Source organism: Callospermophilus lateralis, chromosome 18 (assembly GCF_048772815.1).
Source record: "Callospermophilus lateralis isolate mCalLat2 chromosome 18, mCalLat2.hap1, whole genome shotgun sequence".
Taxonomy (NCBI): domain Eukaryota; kingdom Metazoa; phylum Chordata; class Mammalia; order Rodentia; family Sciuridae; genus Callospermophilus; species Callospermophilus lateralis.
The window spans coordinates 8,148,731-8,170,109 of record NC_135322.1 but is presented as its reverse complement, the minus strand read 5'-3'; the positions used below and the strand labels follow the sequence as shown (position 1 = coordinate 8,170,109).

The window sequence follows — 21,379 nt, the reverse complement described above, 5'->3', positions numbered from 1 at the left end:
CAGAAGCAGAAGAAAATTGAGCTGGCTAGTGTCCCTCTATTTTCTATCAACAAAGCCTCCTGGGGCCAGATGGATGGAGGAGCCACAGTGAATCAAGCCATGGCATCTCCGGCCTCGTCTTTCTCCTCTGGACCCTCAAATGACTGGCCCCTGCTGATCATCTTTGCCAGTGATTGGTTTGAGAATGGACCTGTGACCAGTCCTAGCCAATGAGTCTGCTCAGGTTGGGGTGGAACTTCTAAGAAAGATTCCCTCATTCCTAAGAAGTTTCAGAATGAGATGGTCTGGTCTAGACCTGCTTTGCAGTCACCCTGAGATGGTGTGAGTAGGAACCCACACTGGAGGACTGAGCTGAAAGATGAAGACAGTCTGATCTTTGCTTGGCTGATGGGAGTTCCTGGACTCTGCTCTACCACAGGACTTCTTAAATAAAAGATACCTTAGTGATTTAGGGAAGTTCAGTCGGGGTTTCTGTTGTCACAACTGATGTAGGCTAGAAAGTCCTGGTTGAGGTGACTGAGCACTTCTCAAAATTGTGTTGAGATGCAGTTGGATTCAGTAGGTCTGGAGTGGGGCCTGCAATTCAAGCTAACTCTGATAATGCAGTTGCCAATGAACAGCAACAAAGGAGATTTGAGGTAAAATACAATTCAGAGGCTCAAGTTGTGAGAAGTCAAGGACTTCAATTGCTGCTTAATGCTGTAACAATGTCAGGTTTCTCCTCTCATTTCTCCTGTTCTTTGTGGATTCCTTCCAAAGAAGGCCCTCTCTTGGCTGAGAAATATAGCTACTTGAAGTTCTGGTAACTTCATGGCTCCATGGCAAAAAGACTTTTCTACCAGCACCCATATAGTAAATCTCAAGGAAGAAACTGGACTTAATAAAGTTATCTGATATCTCTGGGTACATTAATGCTGTGTAAACAACAACAGCACCTCAGAGATATATAACAATGAGCCCTTATGGCTTATGTGTCTTGGGTCATCGAGGGGGTTGGCTAGACTTTTGCTTTTCAAAGTATGGTCCACAGAGCAGCATCATTGAGGTTTCCTGGGAGTTCCATTAGAAATACAGAGCAGGAAGAGATGTATGGTCAGCAGAACAGGCCAGGGTAGATGATTCTTCTAGAACTGAAACTTGAAAGACATGTTGACTGAGAAAAGAGGATGAAGAAGTACATTCTTGGCAGAGGTAGCAGCATGTACAGTGGTATTTTGCCCTTGGGAAATGCAAGAAGAAGGGAAAAAAGAAAAAACAAGGCTAGTGGCCTTTACTCCTCTCTGTATAGTCCACCTTAATATCCCACAAGTGAAATCAGTCCCTTCAGTTCTCTGCTGAAGTATCTATCTTCCTGAAAACCATCCCTGAGCATTCTTTCTAAAGTCACTTTACCCCCTTTCTACTGTATTCTTAGCACTACTTCCTGGAATCATACCATAGGGCTATTTACCAGTTTAGCATTGTGGTTAAGTTTATCAAGTATGAAATCCCAGCTCCAACCTTGTGGCCTTCAGTTGCCTGACCTCTCTGTATTAAGGTTTGGGAATAATAATAGAACCTACCTCGGGGCTTGGGGATAAATGGATTAGTATATGTACCAATGTTTTAATGTTGCCTGCATTTCCGCAACCCCCAAAGCAACCCAATTACCTGTTAACACATATTGTGTTTTCCATTGACCTGTGTTTGCAATTATTAACAATCGTCCCACACACCAAAGTGAGAGATCGATTTTATTCTCCACTGTACCCCAGTGCCTGTGCAAAGTAAACTCTGGTTTAGAAAGATCATAGAATAAAATGGCAGACTGGCTAGGAGGGCTGGCGCGTCATCATTTCTTCGTTGCTAGGGTGGAGATCGCGCCTGCTCTGAGATGCCTGGCTTCAGTAACCTTGTTCCTGCCCCCATCCGGCTCACCATTGGCCGGCCACCGGTCCCTGCTGCGGCGGCAAACACGAAACTACAACTCCCAGAAGGCGGAGCGCCGCCCCCTCTCCGCAAGCACCGCGGTCGCACGGAGAGTGCGCGCGCGGTAGGAGCCGCCGCCGGCGCTCCGTCTGAGCTGTGCGGGCTGCTTGGGGCTTAGTCGGGTGCCTGCGGAGGAGTGCCATTTTGGGTCCCCTGTACATCTCAGGGTCCGAGAGGTTTGGGCCCAGGGTGCCGGGTCTATGGATGAGGGCCATTGGGAGGGGGAGGGGCATTTTCTGGTCTCCATGGTAACGGGCGGTCTCGGCTGGCGCAGAAGGGGGTGGAGCCACAGATTGGCGTTGCCGTAGTAACCCTGGGGCGGGTTAGTTGTGGGGGGCGAGGAGCTGGGAATAAGGACATTTTGCCAGGAATGAGAGTACCAGCCCGGGAACCGGGGTGTTCTCGAGGAATGGAGAGCGTGATGGAGGAATCGGTTTGAAATAAGAGAGCTGGGAGCTGATATTAGGGGGTTCGGGTATTTTGAAGAAGTGGGAATGTTTTGATAAATTCGTATATAATGAGGGGATTTAGGGAGATCGCCGAGAAATCGGTACCTGAGTAGGTAACTGGGATTTTTTTTGGGGGGGGGGGCGGTGAAAATGCAGGAAGGAAAGTTGGGGCGCTAAACTCATCATCTCACAGCAGTCTGTAGCGCTCCTAGGAAGTGCAGGCACTGCCAGATGTCAGAATCCCGTGGTGACTTTAGAGGGACTTGGGTTTTGTGGAGAAGTTAGAGCGGTATAGGAATGGTGGCTCCTGTGCGCTGCGGGAGCGACTGGGGGCCAGCCTGCCTGAACCTGAGTGAGAGGGTGAGAACTGAACGAGATGGATTGTGCAGGACCTTGCATGTCAAGGTTAGAAGTTTGACCTTTATTCCGAATGTTTTGTGAAACTATTGGATGCCTTCCTGACAGAGTAACATTTTTTAAAACGTTCTTCTGGCTGCTCTGAGAATAGCCTAGGAGGCAAGGATGGAAGCAGACCAGTCAGGAGGCTTTTGCAGGCATCCCTAGGAGAGGTGTCAGGATGAAGATGCTCTGAAGTGGGCAGGGAGCACTGATAGACAGAGAGCCACCTGGATTCCAGAGAGTCTTGGAAATAGAATGAACAAGGGCACTTTGAGAAACAGGAACCTGATGGGGAAAGATAAGCTTTAACTAAATGGGTTAAGGAAGTAAGTAGGGAACAATTTAGTAAGGTATTAACTGCAGACAATCTGGATTCTGATTCAGTTTGGTTATTAATTGTTCTGTGACCTTGGGCAGGTGATTAACTCTGTGCCTCAGTCTCCTTATCTGTGGAATGGGAATAATAATAGTAGCCATCTCATCACTTCCTTTGAGGAAGAACTGCAATCACAGTTGGAATGCAAAACACTGATGTTAAACCTGGGGAGGGACCCAAAGTCCTGCCTTCCATGTCTCCTCCTGTTCCTTAATTTTGCCTCATTACACCTGGGAAGAACCCTGAGTTTCCACAAAATGGTTTGAAATCCACCCCTTTGAAGCAGATCATCTCAGACTGTCTGGCAACACTGGGCTGCTGTGCTTTGTGACAGTGGTTTGCAGATATGTAGCAGCAGCTCTGTCCCCCCTGTCCCCTCCTGTCCTCTCATTCATGTTGTCTGCTTGCCCCATGATGACATGTGATGTGCTCTGAGCCACATTTATGTAAGTGCTCACCCAGACGCCAGGAGGTGGCGTGCTGCCTCTTTTCCAGCTGGGGTGACTAAATAAGATCAGCTCTGTGACTTGCTTAAGGATATACAGCAGAAAGGAAAGTCATCCCTGTGCCCCCAACTTCCACCTGTGTTGTCACTCACTCTCATTTTAGCAGAAAGAGTGCCTGATGGAGTCACAGTTTCTGTCACCCGCTTGCTAAGGTTCTTTTGCTCTGAACATGAATTCATCCTGTGGAAATGGTAATGATAACCCTCCAAGATTGTTTTGAAAATTGAAAATAATATCTTTAAACCATCTAGTAAACAGGCTGATACACCAGTGATTGGTTGTTATTCTAGATTAGCCCACCTCCCTTCCTTCCTTCCTTTCTTTTTTTTTTTTTTAAACAAAGGATGGAACCCAGGGGTGTTTTACCACTGAGCTACATCCTCAGCCCTTTTTTATCTTTATTTTGAGATAGGGTCTTGCCAAGTTGCTTAGAGCCTTGCTAAATTGCTGAGGCTGACCTCAAACGTGTTATGCTCGGATTCGAGACCCCCAAAAGATCACCAGAGACCAAGATAGATGTAAACAGCAAAGAAGTGTTTATTGTGAACTAGCTCGGTCCTCCACGCACACACAGCAACTGGTGACGCTGAGAGGCCTGAGCCCAGGGTTTGCAGCAGTTTTATACATTCTTTGGAGAAGGCAGGGACCCCCACATCCATCATAGCATCTCTTAGCAAATCATCACACACCACGGGAAAATCAAACAACTACTCTAAAACATGATTAGCACATTCACTGGCTGGAACAAGTTGGGTAAGGGTGATTGGTTACTACAAGAGGGGGATTCATTTGAACTGATTGGTTTAAGCCAAAGGGGTATTCATGCTGAATTACATGGTTTCCCAACACCATAAACTACTGGGAGGGTCATCTGGCATCCCAGGTATTTCCCTGTCTCATGCTGATTGGTGGGCTGCGAGGGAGATTGCTCTGGATCCCCACCTAGCCTGACTGAGTCAGGGACACCTATTATTTGTAGATAAACAACTTAGCAGGGTGGGAGTGTGCCTAGAAATGCTCTGTGGGTCTTTCCAGGGACAAAGATCATGTCCCTTCCTTGGACAGGCTTTGCTCTGAGGTAGAGGCTGGTTTTTCACTTGCAATTCTCCCGCCTCAGCCTCCCAGGTGGCTGAGATTACAGGAACGCACCAACATGCCCAGCTCTCCTTTTTTTGAAAGACTGAAGCTTTGGGCTGATGTTTGAGTGGAGTTCGGTGATGCAGCATGGAGAGGGGCTTCTGCTATTTGTCAGACCAAGTCAATCTCTTAAATACCAGCCCTACACCAGAAATACACCGTGTGGTGCATGGGGCAGCCTGAAGTTCTGCTGCGAGTGCTCCAGTGTGTGTGTGTGGGGGGGGGGGGGGGTCCTGTGAACCGAACGTTCTCCTGGACATACGGGGCAGAGCATGGCACTGAGGCGCATGGGAAGCAAGAGGGAGGCAGCAAAGTGTGAGGAGACCCTGGCCAAACCTGAAGAGCTCTGGGAGCCGTGGTCAGGTGGCCCCTCTACCCCCTTACACACCTGAGTCCCAGCCTCACCTGCTGCCTGTTTTCTTCTGCCATTCCAGGAAAGGGAGGAAGGGAGTGGGTGTGAAGGGGCCATCTGGGTGGCAGAATACTTGTCATGGAGGCCGGTGGGAGCACTGAGGGAAAAGGGACCAAACTGCTGCAAGAGGAGCAGTGGGAGCTCCTGAGGACTCTGGCTTGAAGGGTGGGGTGGGGACTGGAAGACCTTCGTCAGGGAAAAGATGTGGCAGGCAGAAGACCACTAGGTGGAGAGTCAGAGATGGAGTGGGCGAGTTCATGACGGTGTAGCGAGGGGGTGTCGCTGGTTGGAAGAGAAGCTGACAGGAGACTTCTCAGCAAAAAGAAAGAACAGAAGGGGCTGGGGACAAGAAAAGCCTTTCAGGGCACACCTCTGTTGGCCTGTGGGCTCCAGCTAGGTCCCACCTCCCAGTAGTCCACTCAGTCATCCCTGGATTAATCCAGCACTGAAGCCAGAGCCCTCGGGATGCAGTTACTTCCCCAAAACCCCACCTCTGAACACAAGAGACCTTGGGGACATTCTAGGTCCAAACCAGACAATCACAAAGGGGTCAGTTCAGCAAGAGAGAAAAGCAATTCTAAACAAGTATATATCTCTCCAATATTAGAGCACCCAAATATAAAAAGCAAATATTAATAGACCTTAGTGGAGACATAGACTCCAGCACAATAACAGGACTTCAACACTGCACTTTCAGCAAGGGGCTGATCATCCATACATAAAATCAACAAACAACCAGCAGAATTAAGCAGCACCCTAGACCAAATGGATCTAACACACAGCTACAGAATGTTTCATCCGACAGCTACAGAAAGCATTCTTCTCCCCAGCGCATGGAACATTATCTAGGATAGATCACAATGTAGGCCACAAAACAAGTTTCAACAAAATTTAAAAATTGTAATCATAGTGCTACTGATTTCATGGGCTCTTGTGCTATCAGAAGAATAAAAGCACAACTGGAATCTCAGCACTACAATCAATCAATCAATAAAACACAATTGAAAAATGAGACTGACTCTTTATTCTTATGCTTGTGCCAAAAGAGGCAGCACACAGTAGACAGAAATCTTGGGCTGAATTGAAGGACAAAGGAATACAGCTTTTTTGGCATCCAGGGTTGGCAGGGACCCCATCTCTTGCTGTCACATGGAGTGTTAGTTGCACCCAGGTGCTACATCATGCGTCTTTGCAGGACACACATCTCATCATCATCTTAAAACCCCACTCAAGAGTGTGACTTTTATTTCGGTAATAGAGGTAATCACGTGTTATAGTTAAAGCTTCCTCCCTGGGTTTCACAAACTGACTTCCAGACCACTCACGTATAATCGAATCAAGCCTTTATTGAAGCACACTGGTGGCAGCTGACCAGAACATAAAGCTGTTCCCCTGATCAGCCCCGAATAATTGCAAGGGTGCTCCTTATAAGCCTGAAAACCGCAAAAGGGATGTTCAGGGGGGTCTAGCCATTGCAAGCAAGCCAGGTGACAGAAGCGGGACAGTGCAGTCAAGCAGAGGGAAGCCTAACCAATCACAGTTAGCCCAGTCACCCCAGTTACAGAAACAGAGCCCCGTCACCCTAGTTACAGAAACAATGCCCCATTAGGTAGTATTGTGTTCTTAAAGGTTTCTGTAGCAAAAGGAAAAGAATATATTGCCCCAGTCATGACTCTTCTACTTGGCATGGTTGTTTTTCAGGATGAAGTCATAAAACAAAATGGAGTCACATTTGCTCCTACTACCACAATGTGAGTGACTATTCTATGCATCATTTGCCTCTTACCAACAGAAATTTGCCTCTTATCATCTGGGAGAGTCCCTAATATTATTTTCAGAACAGGGAAGACACTGTCCTGTCTCAGTGGATTTCTTAATGACCTTGTTTTTCTTGGCCCTGGCTTCTCGGTGTCCGCATTGACCAGAGGCTTTGAAGGCTGTGCTGACTTCCCCACCTCTCACTTCCAGCTGTTGTCTTAGCTCTATGGCCATGACCACTCGTCTACTTTTGAACTCCAAGTTTTTTTGGGTATCCTAGATATATTGATGTTGAGGGTCTTTTCTGATCAAAATGCAATAAAGTGAGAAATCAGTGACAAGAATAGTTTTGGATTTTTTACAAATATATGGAAATTAAACATGCCCAACGGCAGGAAACCTGCTTACTCCATCTCCATGTTTCTGGTTCCGTTGATAATCCCAAAAGATATAAACATATCACTGCAGTTAGTATTTCTATGCACTCAACTTTATAACTGTCATCTGAATTACCATGATGGAAACCTAAGTCTTTTGATGAGATTGGTCAAGAACCACGAGGAGTCACCACACAACACGCAGTCACCCAAAGAGCCATGATCTTGAGAAATGTCATCTTTCACACATGGAAGCAAACAAAAAGGACTTCTCTCCATTTTTCTGAGCAAGTATCAGTGGTTTAATGTACGTACATAATGATTATCCGCAGTCAATGTTGTGAGAATGTGCTTCTAGAGAGTCAAATTTGGAATAAAATCTGTAAAACAAATTAGAACGCTCTAAGAGATTCTACACAATTTATACCTCTGAGAAATTATATGAAAGTGAAATAAATAAACTGTAAAAAGTTAATGTTGATAATTTTACATAGTCCGGGAGGACTAAAAACCAAAGTAAAACAAAACAAAAATGGAAATCTGACAAGACAAAGTGTATTACAGGGATAGATTATGGGCAGTTGCGTGGAGGTGATCCATAGAGCCGGCCAACATTCACAACCCTTAATCAGATTTTGAACTATTGCATTATGATGAATATCTGCTTTTTTCATTTGAAGCATAACTTTTCTTAAAGGATATGTTCACCTTCATTTTCTATGTGGCACTGCTCTCCTTGGAATTCTGTGCTTCAGTACACACCAACATAGTGCTGCCTATTCAGCATTCCCATCTTCTGTGCCAGGCTCCATGCTGTCTTGGGCACATGGAAACCCGTTGCCCATGCACTCATCTACACACCATTACAATGGCAGAAATAATACTGTGGTCAAGCAGCAACACCGTTTTGTGTCTTCTTATCCTTTTGTGCTTGTGATTCTTTTCCAACCTGTCTGTAACTTTGCTGGCTTATTCAGACACATAAAGCTGCAACTCATTAAAAGTTCCTGGAATTTAATCAGCTGGAAGGAACATCACTGCAGACAAGTCAATTGTAGACTAAAGTTTTTGCAGCTGCTGTATCACATGGTTAATGAATCCATCTGAATTTTCTTTCAAATGCATTTGGACAGATGGAAAAAAACAAACTTAGTAGGTAACACTTTGAAATTTATCTTCAGAAGCCGGTTTGCACCTAATTCCAAATCTGTCATTACCGTTCAGGAATTCAAATGAAATCCTTTTTCTTCTTCAGTGTCCACCAAGTCTTAAAATAAGTTCATAAAGTGTTTTACTTTTTCCAGTTATTTGTACATAAATGAGCAAGAAGTTCTAGAATTTTTTGATCAACCAGGGGAATTTATTGTGTATATTTGATTTTTCAAAAATGGGATAGTTTTGAAGGTTCCGTGTGTGTAACTAGATTTTATTTCTATTTCTTGACTTACATTATGTTTTCATATATATGAAAGAGTGTCAGTGATTGTTTAAGTATTTGTATACTATTGTTACCAGTTGGCTGAGGGTTCTTTTGCTCAATTTGGATAGAAATTGTAGAAAAGCAAAATGCAGCTCCCTCAGTGCAGCTAACAGCTCTGAACTCTGAGAGCCGGTAGCTCTTGGTTCTTATTGTTAGCAGCTCTCCACAGCCAGAGCTAATGGCTCCCAGCAGCTCTCCCGGAGCTCTTGGTCATTCTGGAATTCTTCAGCAGCTCTCTGCTGCTACATGTTCTCAGTAGCTTTTAGTGTTACCAGCTTTTGGTGCTACCAAACCTGTCTGCTGTATTTGGGATAGAATTCACAAATAGGCAAGCTAAAACCATCTGAAAGAGGCTTCTTTGGGGCTGTGCGGTAGCCCGAGGGCAAGCAGTGCACAGCATATAGATCCAGCTCAGTTTGGTCCTCCAGCAGCATCTTTCTTACACCCATCTTGGTGGCCCTGAACACCTACTTAATTAACATCCTGTCTCTAGGACCTCTGAGTAAAATGAACGTTGTTCTCCTGAGCCCCTTCTCTCTCTTCCTGTAGCCATCCCTGACTGATCATTATGCAACAGAGTGCAAAAAAAAATTTTTTTTTGCAGTATGATGCCATCTATAAAAAGTGAAAGTCCAGGGCTGGGGTAGACCACCTGCCTACCATGTGCGAGGCACTGGGTTCGACCCTCAGCACCACATAAAATAAAGATATTGTGTCCACCTATAACTAAAAATTAAATAATTTTTTTAAAGTGAAAGTCCATAAACCCTCCAAACATACATACTTTCAAAATCAAACTTATACCAACATTAAATTTTAAAAATAAAACATTTAGAAATGTTAACCCCTAGAGGAAATAAGGAATATATTATACACATTTTAGGTGTTCATAGTAATGGCTATTGTATTAAGTAAGCTGTTTTGAATATGTATATGGGTTCTTTTCATTTACATTGCATCATATATTGTGTAGGAAATATTTAACAGTGGAATTTGGAGGGAAATTTTAATTTTATATTATGGCAAACAATTTTATTTATTTTTTAATTTTTTGTAAATGCATTTTTTTTTAGAGAGAGAGAGAGAATTTCAATATTTATTTTTCAGTGTTCATCGGACACAACATCTTCGTTTGTATGTGGTGCTTAGGATCGACCCCGGGCCGCATGCATGCCAGGCGAGCGCGCTACCACTTGAGCCACATCCCCAGCCCCATGGCAAACAATTTTAAAACAGCAAACAGATTCCATAACAAACCAAGTGTGTAACAATCCTCAGTGATGTCAGGGCTACAGTATACCCCACTGCCCTGTCAGGCCTGTGCTGCACGGAGGATGGAGGAGCAGGGGGCACAGTGGCCTCCCCTGAGGCAGCCAGCGTGTCCTCTGGGGTCCTGCTCAGGGTCAGGTTGGATCGAGGGCTGTGATCATTTCCATCAGATGCTTGGAAACTTTTGGTGGCTTTCTAGGTTCTCAAGTTTACTTTCTGAGGCAGTTCAACCAGGGAAAACACAGCCTCAGGGATGACGTAGCACTCCTAATTAATAAACCTAACAGTTACACCCAGAGACTCACTGTGCCTCTGGGAGAGGATCTGTTGCTCCTCTGGGTGCATCCAAATGCTTCCTGGTAAACAAGGTCATTGAGGTAACAGGTGACAGGGTGATCAACGACCCCTGGGAGGAGAGTTCCTGTCATTCTGTCTCTGAAATACAGTCTCTACTGGCCACATGCAGCCTTTCCAAGATGCCTCATTGTGTTGGGGAGGCTGACTGCCTGGAGCAGGGACCCTGCAGCCCTCGGCCTCAGGAGACAGTAAGGTAGGAAGTCCTTGTCTGTATTCCCATTACCACATCTAAGCTTCTGCACAGAGATTTCAGTTATTTTTAGATTTTTATTTTTAATACTTCCCTTATAATGTACATGCATGATCCTTTCTCTTAGTTTCTAACTCTTTTTTGCAGGAAGATAAGGGAGATTGAACTCAGGGGCACTTGACCACTGAGTTCACATCCCCAGCCCTATTTTGAATTTTATTTAGAGACAGGGTCTCACTGAGTTGCTTAGTGCCTCGACTTTTGCAGAGGCTGGCTTTGAACTCACAATCCTCCTGCCTCAGCCTCCCTAGCTGCTGGGATTACAGTGTACACCACCACACCTGGCTAGTTTCTCTCTCTTTTTTAAAATATTTATTTTGGACTTAGTTTGTGGCTCAGGTTTGTGTCTTAGCACCACATAAAAATAAAAGAAAAACATGAAGGTATTGAGTCTAACTACAACTGAAAAGTAAATATTTTTAAAAACAATATTTTTAAAATATTTATTTTTCAGTTGTAGTTGGACACAATACCTTCATTTCATTTATTTATTTTTTTATGTGGTGCTGAGGATAAAACCCAGGGTCTCACATGTGCGAGGCGAGCCCTATACTGCTGAGCCACAAACCCAGCCCAGTTTCTAACTCTTAATTCTCTTTTAATATATGCCTGTGCTATCTCCATTCTTTCATTCCTGTGTGTGTTAGTATCTGTTATAACTCTGCATATCTGTCATTGTTTAAATCAATTGAATTTTGTTGAAAGTCTCTGACACACATTCTTGATGTGCAGATCTTGAATTTTCTTTTAACATATATGTGAAATTTCCATTCAGTTCCATGACAATCTTAGGTCTCCTGTATGGTGTGATCTTTATCACACTCTCATCTTCATATTCAATGGCTCAATTGATATTTGCTTATATTTCAAATGATTTACATCCAACTTCATTTACTCCTCCTTTTTCTACTCTACTATTAAGTTTTAGTTTTCAGAGCATATATATGTATATATGAAATATGTAATATAATAAACATCATATATATGTTACCTTTTAAAAATTAAAGGACATTCATTTCATTAAATGCTTTAGTCACTTAGATTAATTTATCATATCATTTCCAATTGGGTGCATAACAACTTTTTGTCATATATTCATTCTGAGGTTTGTCTTATTCTATGCTATCTAAATAGTATCCTTCTGAAAAAAAATGATGTTCTGATAATACTTTTGTGACACAATACAGCAATCAAAATGATTTTTATACTGACTTTCTTCCCCATAACCTTGAAAAATCCCTCTCATAAATCAAATAATTTAGTCATTGATCCTGCAGTTATTCTCCATAAGATTTAAAATTTATGAAGAAAGATAGTATTACTTCCTTTGCAGTTGTAACTGTAACTGTACCTTCTCTGTTGACAATAATAGCCCTCTGCAATCATGAGGAGCAAAAGTAATGAGCACAGATCTTCACTCATATGTGATCTGGAAGGCAAAGCTTTCCATGTTAAACCACACGTATGATATCATGGACTTGGTTCATATTTTTACCATAGAAAATAATTTTTTCTATAGCTATAGCATAAAAATTTTTATTTTTATATATGTTGCATTTTATCACTGGTTTTATATATCTATTGAGGTTGATGATGTCTTTATGTCTTTGAATCTACTATTGTGGGTGATCACAGTAGTCAAGTTTGAACCTGAAACCATTATCACATATTAAAGACAAGGTGCACTTTCAAAAACAACAGTATGGTCATCATAGTCAATCATGGCAAGTATCACAATTTCTTTTTTTTAATATTTTTTAAATTGTAGGTAGACACAGTATCTTTATTTTATTTAAGTGGTGCTGAGGATTGATCCCAGGGCCTCACACATGCCAGACCAGCGCTCTACTGCTCAGCTCCAGCCCCAGCCCAAGTATCACAATTTCAACTAAGTCAAACTCATAAAACATAAACTGCATAGTTGGTGGAAGGCACTAAATAGCCTTTGGAGGAACAGGACTCCATCACTGTGGGGGCTCAGGAAATAATTTGAGTGCTGCTCCCTTAACAGGATAATGAGTGTGGGATCATTGCAGTACAGATCATGCCCAAGCAGGGATGGTGGTGGAAGTGCAGCCTGAGATGATCTGAGAATGTTCTCATGGACTTGCTCAGTGTGGAGACACATGTGGAACTGACCACAGGTCCAGGAGGAAATGAAAGACAGTGGTTCAGATGAAGGAGCAACTGGGTCAGTGGGAGAAAGTATCCGTAAGCAAATGAAATAGTGAAATAGACTCCAAATTCCAAGAAATATGGTTGAGATATTGACCTCTTCAATTTCATATTAACCTGAAAAAATGTCCAGTAATTTCTGCTGCAATAACATTGTTGAATCTACTCATTCTGTTTCCATAAGCACTCAGAAACAATCAGACCAAAGGGTAGATGTTACAAATGTCATAGTCCTCAGGACACAGGGACCTTTGTTTGGATTATCAACCACGGTATGAGTGCTGGTTGTGCTGGACATTCCATGTTATGGGGTTTGTCCAGAGCCCTGTGGGATATTGAGCAGCAGTCTTGGCCTCAATTTTCTGCATGTCAGTAGATCTGCACAAGTTGTGCACAAGTTGTGAAGCTCATGCCAGAAAACCCACACACATGCCTTTCACACAGGCTGCATGGCCCCTGCTCACTATCCTAGAATGCAAGATGTGGCTTGAGTTCCACCTTCTCTCTCTGCCTACTTCTGTGATCTGTTGCTCCCAGGAATCCCTGGAATCCAGGCTCTGGATCTGTTTAACTACACCCTCACATGCAAGAAAACTGTACATATCACCACCTTTTTTTCTCCTGCAATGTTGGTGTTCTTGCAGAAGTTATGTCTTAAAAATAATTGTAAGTAATTATTATTTTGTCATTATAGGCCTAGTTTACCTCATTACAACTTTTAAGCCATCATTAAGGTAATATTTCTGTGCTGGGGGTGGGGTAGCTCAATGGTACTTCGCCTGCCCAGCATGCTTGAAGACCTGGATTCCATCACCAGCAAAATAATCATAAAATAATGTTTCCGAGGGACACAGTCTTTGGGGTTTTCCTCATCTTTCTGCTGTGCATTGGAGTCCCTGGTAACTCATTCCTCTTCCTGCTGTATATGCTTATTTCAGCATCATGTGAAGAAGATTATGGATCCCATTTTCTCCCTTCTCATGTTGGCCAACACTTTGACAATCACATTCACATTGATACCACATATCATGTCATCCTTTGAAGTAAGATGGTTTTGGGACAATGTTGGTTGCAAAGTAATCTTGTATACATACAGAGTGACGCGGGGTGTCTCCCTCTGCACCACCTCTCTCCTGAGTGCCTTTCAAGCCATCACTGTCAGTCCCAGGAACTCAAAGTGGGCGTGGCTTAAATGTAAGCTCTCTACATGGACTTGTCCCTCATTCCTTTTCTTCTGGATCTTCAACATGCTCATCTATTTATGCATCATTGAAACTGTCACCGCCAGGAGCAATTTCACTCTGGTTGGTCATGGCTATGCTGATGCCTACTGTCAAACCAGGCATTTTGGGAATCAGAACTCAGGGACATATATACTGAGTCTGTTGGTGATTCGAGATCTGGTGTCCGTGCTCCTCATGATCGGCACCAGCCTGTACATGGTGAATCTTCTCTACAGACACCGCAGGAGAGCCCAGCACCTCCACAGTCCCCACGTCTCCTCCCAGACATCTCCTGAACACAAAGCCACTCGCACCATCCTCTTGCTTGTAGGTTGGTTTGTGTTCTTTTATTTCTCAAACAACTGTCTGACTCTTTATTTATTTTATGCACATGAGAAAATTCCAAGCCTGGAGGGGATTAGTGCAGTTTTATCATCATGCTACCCAACCATCTGCCCGTTTTTGCTGATGAAAAATAATAAAATTGTTTCTCAACTTATTTCATCCTTTTCCTTGACAAGAATAACAGGTTCCCATGGAATATTTAATGGCTTGACTTCCCAAGCTTTAACAGAAGAGAGTCCTTAATGATGTGTATGGGAAAAGGAGATCCATGTAGTATTTGAGCACTTCAGATGCCACTATTTGGCATTTATACTATAAATCTAAAATGCACTCAAAATAGAAGGCTTAGTTTGAATAAATGTATATTTGTATCACTGGAACAGCTTTCACATTGATTGCATGTCTGAATAAAGACATTTTGAGTAAAATGAGTATATTTTCTATGTGCTATTAAGACTTTTCTGTTTGCTTTTCCTCTCTTGAAATGCATCAACAAGAAAATGTAAAATTGATTTGGAGTTTGCATCATGCTTCTACTACAGTGTGCTGGCCTAAGAAACTGCCTGTGTATCCCACCAATGCCCATTGCCCTCCTTACATCTTCAGGGCAAGATATTAGGGCTTGGATGTACTCCAGTGTCCTGAGAGCATAAGACATAATAACTAAGGGACTTAATAGATTCTTCAAGGTGCAGGGATCATATCTGTGATGTGAGGAGAGCTCTACAAATAGAGCTGGGGAGGAGAACTGGGAGGCCTAGAGATTCACTCTGAGCCTGCAGTGAGCTGCCCTGGGGCGTCTCTGACTTCTGCAAAAACCTCTCCACAGCCACGCCCACTCACATTGGGATGGAGGGCTTCCTGTCTGGATGCAGTCTCTCATGTCGGGGCTGACATGTGACTTCTCTCAGTCATTCTCCATGAGAGGCAGCAAGCCCCTTTCCATTGCTGTCACCATGGACTTTTCGGAATCTTTGCCCCACACCCCCTTTCTTTACTCCCACCTCCCCTACTTGAAGTCTTTGTTCTGTAGAAGCCAGTGCTTCACTCAGATCCTCAGAATGTCACACAGGGATTTGTAGATTGAATCCTTTCCTACTTTGTCCACCACCATGGTTCATAGTTCCTTTCCTGCGTGAGGGGGCTGGGGAGGCCCTCAGCCTCACCATTTCTACTCATCAAAGTGAGAAAGTGACATGGATCCCTGCTGCCAACCGCATAGCCTGCCTACTGGTGCTGGCTGGGAGAAGTGCAGCTGTGGAGCCACAGAGTGGCAGCCCTGGTGGGTTGGAGCGTTGGTGGCTTGTGGCAGTGTGGAACTTGTAATGCCGGTGTCGGGGGCCAGCACTGAGTCAGGGCAAACTGACCCATCATCCCCGGGAAGGTGGCCTGCACACAGTGGGCATGCCCGCTACAGAAGCTCCTGCCAGAAGCCATCTATGAAATTTGTGGGGACCTTTTTCAGCATCACAGCCAGTGAAGGGGGAGATCTGGTACTGGGAACCTCCCGTGCCAGCCCCACCGGGATAGAAGGCCCACAAATAAGTGAACTCCCCCCTAGCTCTGCAGAGGTCTCCTGCAGCACCAGAAATGGGAGTGACCCCCTAGGAACCGAGCAGCCTACCTGCCCTAACATTTATCCTGTTTTGGTACAGAACTTTCTACAGGAAGCCTTTGATGTATTCCAATATAAATAAAGCAAGCGTGGGCCCTTTTCTCTGTTAGAAGCTGGACCCCTCTGGTCAGCTTCACCCATTGCTGCCCTCACTTTGAAACTACATTCTGTGTTCTGTGGTTATTCCATGGTATTGCTTTTCTTAGCTTTTATTTCTCAGCCAGCCCATCCCACTGAAGGGTAACCTGTGCCCTCGCGTGCCGATGTGGGCGATAAGCGCCCTCAGATAGCACAGCAGCGCCATCTGATGACATCACCCTCCTGCTTCCTTACCTGTCAAGAGAAAATGAAGTGGGGCAGACCTAACAAAACATGGGACTCCAGAACTGATCAAGAGCAAGAGCGTTAGTACATTTCCAAGCCCTCATTATCATAAATTTGAACCAAGTGCTATTTAAACGCCTAGATCAGCATGCTGGGCCCGTAAACCTGCTGTTGGTTTCCCTCTTGTGCTGCAAGAGTTCTGCTCTTCAATAAACTCTGCTCTACACCCACTCATCCTGGTCTGTGGGTTTCATTCTCTGATTAATGAGACAAGAACCCAGAAAGAAGAAGAAACTGAAGACGAGCTGCTGGGTCTGCTGCCACACTTCTGGCTAAGAGGCCTGCCGCTTGCGCAGACCCACCTGCCAGCACAAGCAGTGGATTGAGTTTCATCTTAAAACTCTAGTTCAGTAGGGCCTCAGAAGAGGGTCCCTAATCTACCCAGCCTTGTGTTTTACATATAAACACATGTATGTGAAGGTACCTGTGTGTGTGCATATACCTAACCTCTGTGGAGAACTTTATCTGACTTAAGTGATATGTTACAAAGCTGCGGATAACTCCTTTCACCATTATTTTTTGTGAGGGTTCCTAGATTGCTTTTTCTTTCCCTGCCATTCTACCTTGTGTCTGCAGTAGGTGACCAGGAAGCTGATTTCCATTGAGTGCCTCTTCCCCTCTTCCATGAACCCCTGGAAACTCGGTTCCTGTTTTGTGATATCTGATTTTGTTCATCTTGATAATATTCAAGGGTGACAGAATCCAAACTTAGAGGCAGATTTCACAACATGGTGTGCTTTCAAAACAAATGGAAGACTCACTGCAAAATGCAGTATTTTCTTTATTAATGGAAGCCCATCTTAATAACTGACAGTGAAGACAAAAGGGCTAAGGACGCTCCACGTATTTCCAAGGCAGTACACAGGCAGAGTTCTAACTCAGGAGTTGGTTCAGCTTTTGTTGTTGTTGTAAAATGTGTTTCTTGGACCACTTTTAGGTTCAGGCCCTTCCTTTTACCCTGTTTATAAGGGTTTACAGTCTCCCCTCTCTCAATCTACCGACCAGAATTCAACACTTCTTAAAATGACAGAACATATGTTAACACATTATTATTATCCAAAACCATAGATCCCTCTGGGTTTTGTTCATTCTATGACTGTATGTGCATGTGTGTGTGTGTGTGTGTGTGTGTGAGAGAGAGAGAGAGAGAGAGAGAGAGAGAAACACTGGGGACCATTCCTTCTCTAAGCTATACCAGCGACCATTTTACAAAATTTTATTTCTTAATAAAAATTTTATTTTTTAATTAATTTATTTATTTCAAGATACTTTATTTACCTTTTTTTTAGAAAGAGAGAGAATTTTAATATCTATTTTTTTTAGTATTTGGCGGACACAACATCTTTGTTTGTATGTGGTGCTGAGGATCGAACTCGGGCCGCACGCATGCCAGGCAAGCGCGCTACCACTTGAGCCACATCCCCAGCCCTCAAGATACTCTATTTTCAAAACAGGTCACAACATTAACATTTTGACCTATCCTGACATTGTACAAGCTACCAATGCCAGCTGGGCAGCTGAGGGGACATTCTCTAGTAGCTTGTTTGAAAAGTGAATAAAAATCCATACCAAACATTCAATAGTTTCCGTAGGAAGATGGGTAAGTGTGACCCCACCTTCTAATCTTCCACACTGCTGCATCTGGGCCAACCTACTCTTATGGAGAACTTTCAAAACTAGCAGTAATTAAGTCCAGTGGTCCCCCAGATCCCTGCAGTGAACAGCTTCAGAGTGACACCTACACTCTGATACTAGTGGAGGTGCTCACAGCCGGGTGACATTTCATGCTGCTTTCCTGAGCACAAGGCACAGGCGGAGTGCCCAAGTCCTGCTCCTCCACTTCGGGTGGGAAGCCATGGTTCTGACTTTGCTGCCTGCATTGCCGTGTTGGTCATAACATCACATGGTAGATGGCCTCTGGAATCCACTGAGAGTAGCAGCAGTGGCAACAGTGTATGTGCCCATGTTTTCCAAAAGCATCCAATCACCCACATGCATTCTGGGCAGGTCATAGCCCTGGACATTCCAATCAAGGCCACCAGAGGTTGGTCCCCATATGCTGGATGAATAACACTTCTCATCTGGTTGAGGTCTCTTCTGCAACCCCGTCATTCACATAGTAACAAAGGACTGTTCACGTGACTCATCTTCAAGGTCAGAGCCTGTCTGTGCTTTTAATACAATTTTTTTTTTCCTTTTTTTTTTTTTTTTTTGACACCAGGGATTGAACCCAGGGGCACTCAACCATGGCCACATCTCCAGCCCTATTTTGTATTTTATTTAGAGACAGGGTCTCAATGCACTTTGCAGTTGCAGAGGCTGGCTTTGAACTTGTGATTCTCTTGTTTTAGCTTCCCGAATCACTGGGATTACAGGTTTGTGCCAGTCTTTAATACAGTATTTTTGGCAGTGAGATTAACTGCAAGGATGAGAGCCGAAGCAACAGGATATCTGCCTGGCTCAGCTACGATCCTCAACCCAGAGTCTGACAGAAAGTACTTGTCCAGATGTAGGCATCGCCCACTGGGGTTGAGTTACACTCACCTGTTCCTGTTTAATCCTACCCCTTCTGCCTTTTTGGATAGAATGTTCTAAGAAACAGTGACCCCCCCCGCAAATAAAAGCCCACTTCCAAACATGCTTGCTCTCTCTCCTCAGCCTCTCGCGACCTTCTCTTGCCCACTTTGGGGAGCCTGAGGCCAGGAGACAGGGAAGCTGTCCTGAAGCTCATATAAAAGGTATTTTGTGTCTGTGTGGTATTTTGTGTCACCCCAAATTCACACGAGTGACTTTAGTTCAGCTGCTTGTGCTGGACAGGGGCGGCATGTTGCCACATCATGAGGAGGAAGGAAAAGAGACAAATGGACAGAAGGGCCATGACAGGAAAGAACATCGAAACCTCCAAAATATGCTAAGGAAGCAAACATCATGGTGGATAATGACATTGAATCTGGAGAGATCTACAAAAAGACTGTTCAGACTGCATTATTTATAGGCAAAGATGTAGAAAAATATTGAAAGCAAAAAGAGAAAGGTAACTCATTATGTATAAAGGGTCTTTGAAAAGACTGCAGGTCATTCCTCTGCAGAGCCCTAGCTAGGAGGAGAGCAGGGATTGATCGATTAACATGCAGAGTGCATGGTATTGTACCTGGCTCAACAGTCCTTCAAAGTAAAATGTAAGTTCCCATCCTTCCAGGTAAAAACAACTGAAGAGATTTGTGATGGTCACAAGAGGTGCTGAAGGAAGGGTTTCAGTGGAAACTAAGAGAAAGTAAACAGTGACAGAAAAATACTCGAACAACAAAATCTCAGTGCTCAGCGTAGATGCATGTAGGCTGACGGCAGGTGTCCTCTGCAGTGGTCCTTCACGAGCCAACGCCAACGCTATTATACAGCTCTCACTTGTTCTGTGAGTAGTTCTGTTCTGTGTCCCGCACATTTGATGTCATTCTGTGAGCTTTCTTCTTTGTACCCAGTCGAGCATGGGCATTTTTCAACTTCCGATGAGGTCTTCTGTCATCTCAGTGTCAATTCAGAATCCAGAACATTCATGTGTGATTCAGACCATTGTATGTGCCTCTGTGTTTCCTTAGCTCCTAAGTCCTCAGTGTGCTGATGGGCACTGGCACCTGCATGTGCAGGTGGCTTGACCAGAGGATGTCATCAAGACTTCACGAGTCATTGTCCAGGCTCCTGTGCAGGTCCAGTTTTGTTCTAGGAGGGCAATGGCATTTCCTACCCTAAATGAAACAGACCAAACTTTTCCATTTGATGATAAAATGATACAGTTTACTGAATTGGGAACACATCCTGATGAAGCTTTTGAAAAAGACACAAACAAAATTAGAAGTCACATAGATACATTGCTGATATCAAGATTCAAAAGTGAAGTGTGATTTTCAAATACGATATTAGCTGTGTAAACTGCAGGAGATAATGGAACAGAACACAAATGATAAACCCAAAAGTAAACTGTGTGGACAGAATGAGTCACAAGATGTGAATCACATGAACTACGAGCCAACTAAGACTTTTGAACGTCTAGTAATCAGGACCATTATAGAAACCACAGTATACTCCTCAAATTGCCAAATCCCACAGCCTCCTGAACCTCATATGATTGGGAGAGTCAAGCCATTTAAATGCTGTCAGCATCTATAAAGATGTTGTTGGAATGAAGGGGAATCACAATGACACACATACCTAGTGTCATTAACTCCTCTCTCTTTTATATGTTCCCCAAAGAAATGCAAGAAACTCTCTCCAGTAATCACAGAAAGCCTTTCATGCAGGGGTGCAGGCCATGGAAAGTTCACAGAGATAACATCTATCAATTCAGGGATGAAGGATTTAGGGCATGTTCACAGAAGGAATGCAGGGCAGCAGGAAAACGAGCAACCAGCAACTTCAAGTTTAAGCTCCAGAAATTAGAAAAACCCTCTAGAAGATAAAGATGTCAATTTGAGAAGAATTCAGGCAGCATATGCCTTCTGCAAAAGCACAAGCCCATAACAACCCAAAGATTGTACTGGTAAATTTAAATCTGCACAGGGTTTAGAAGGTGAAGGATATATGGGCAATGCGGGGATTTGGGGCCTTAGGAGAAGTGACATTTCATTAGACTTGGGAGCATGTATTTTAGGTGTTGAGAGTCACGGACTTTATTTCACAATTCATCACCACGTTAGGAATGTGCTTTAACTACATTTATTGAGCTTCTATCACAGGTTGTATATGAAACATTTCAGAGCTCAGTTCTGGAGCACTTCCCATGTCTCCACAATTCTGAAAGGAGAGACAGGTCCACACAGGCCACGCGTGCTCCACACATGGAGGCTCCCTGTGCTGTGGGTGGCAGTTCACCCTGTGCCCTGCACCAGCCTGTGCTGCATGGAG

At 43.9% G+C, this 21,379-nt stretch overlaps 2 pseudogenes; one reads left to right on the top strand and one right to left on the bottom strand.

Annotated features, from left to right (window-relative positions):
• The first annotated feature begins 13,748 nt into the window (after nt 1–13,748).
• LOC143638137 (vomeronasal type-1 receptor 4-like) lies at nt 13,749–14,724 on the top strand (annotated as a pseudogene).
• A 3,494-nt stretch (nt 14,725–18,218) lies between these two features.
• Nucleotides 18,219–19,932, bottom strand: LOC143384321 (ornithine decarboxylase pseudogene; annotated as a pseudogene).
• Nucleotides 19,933–21,379: the final 1,447 nt, after the last annotated feature.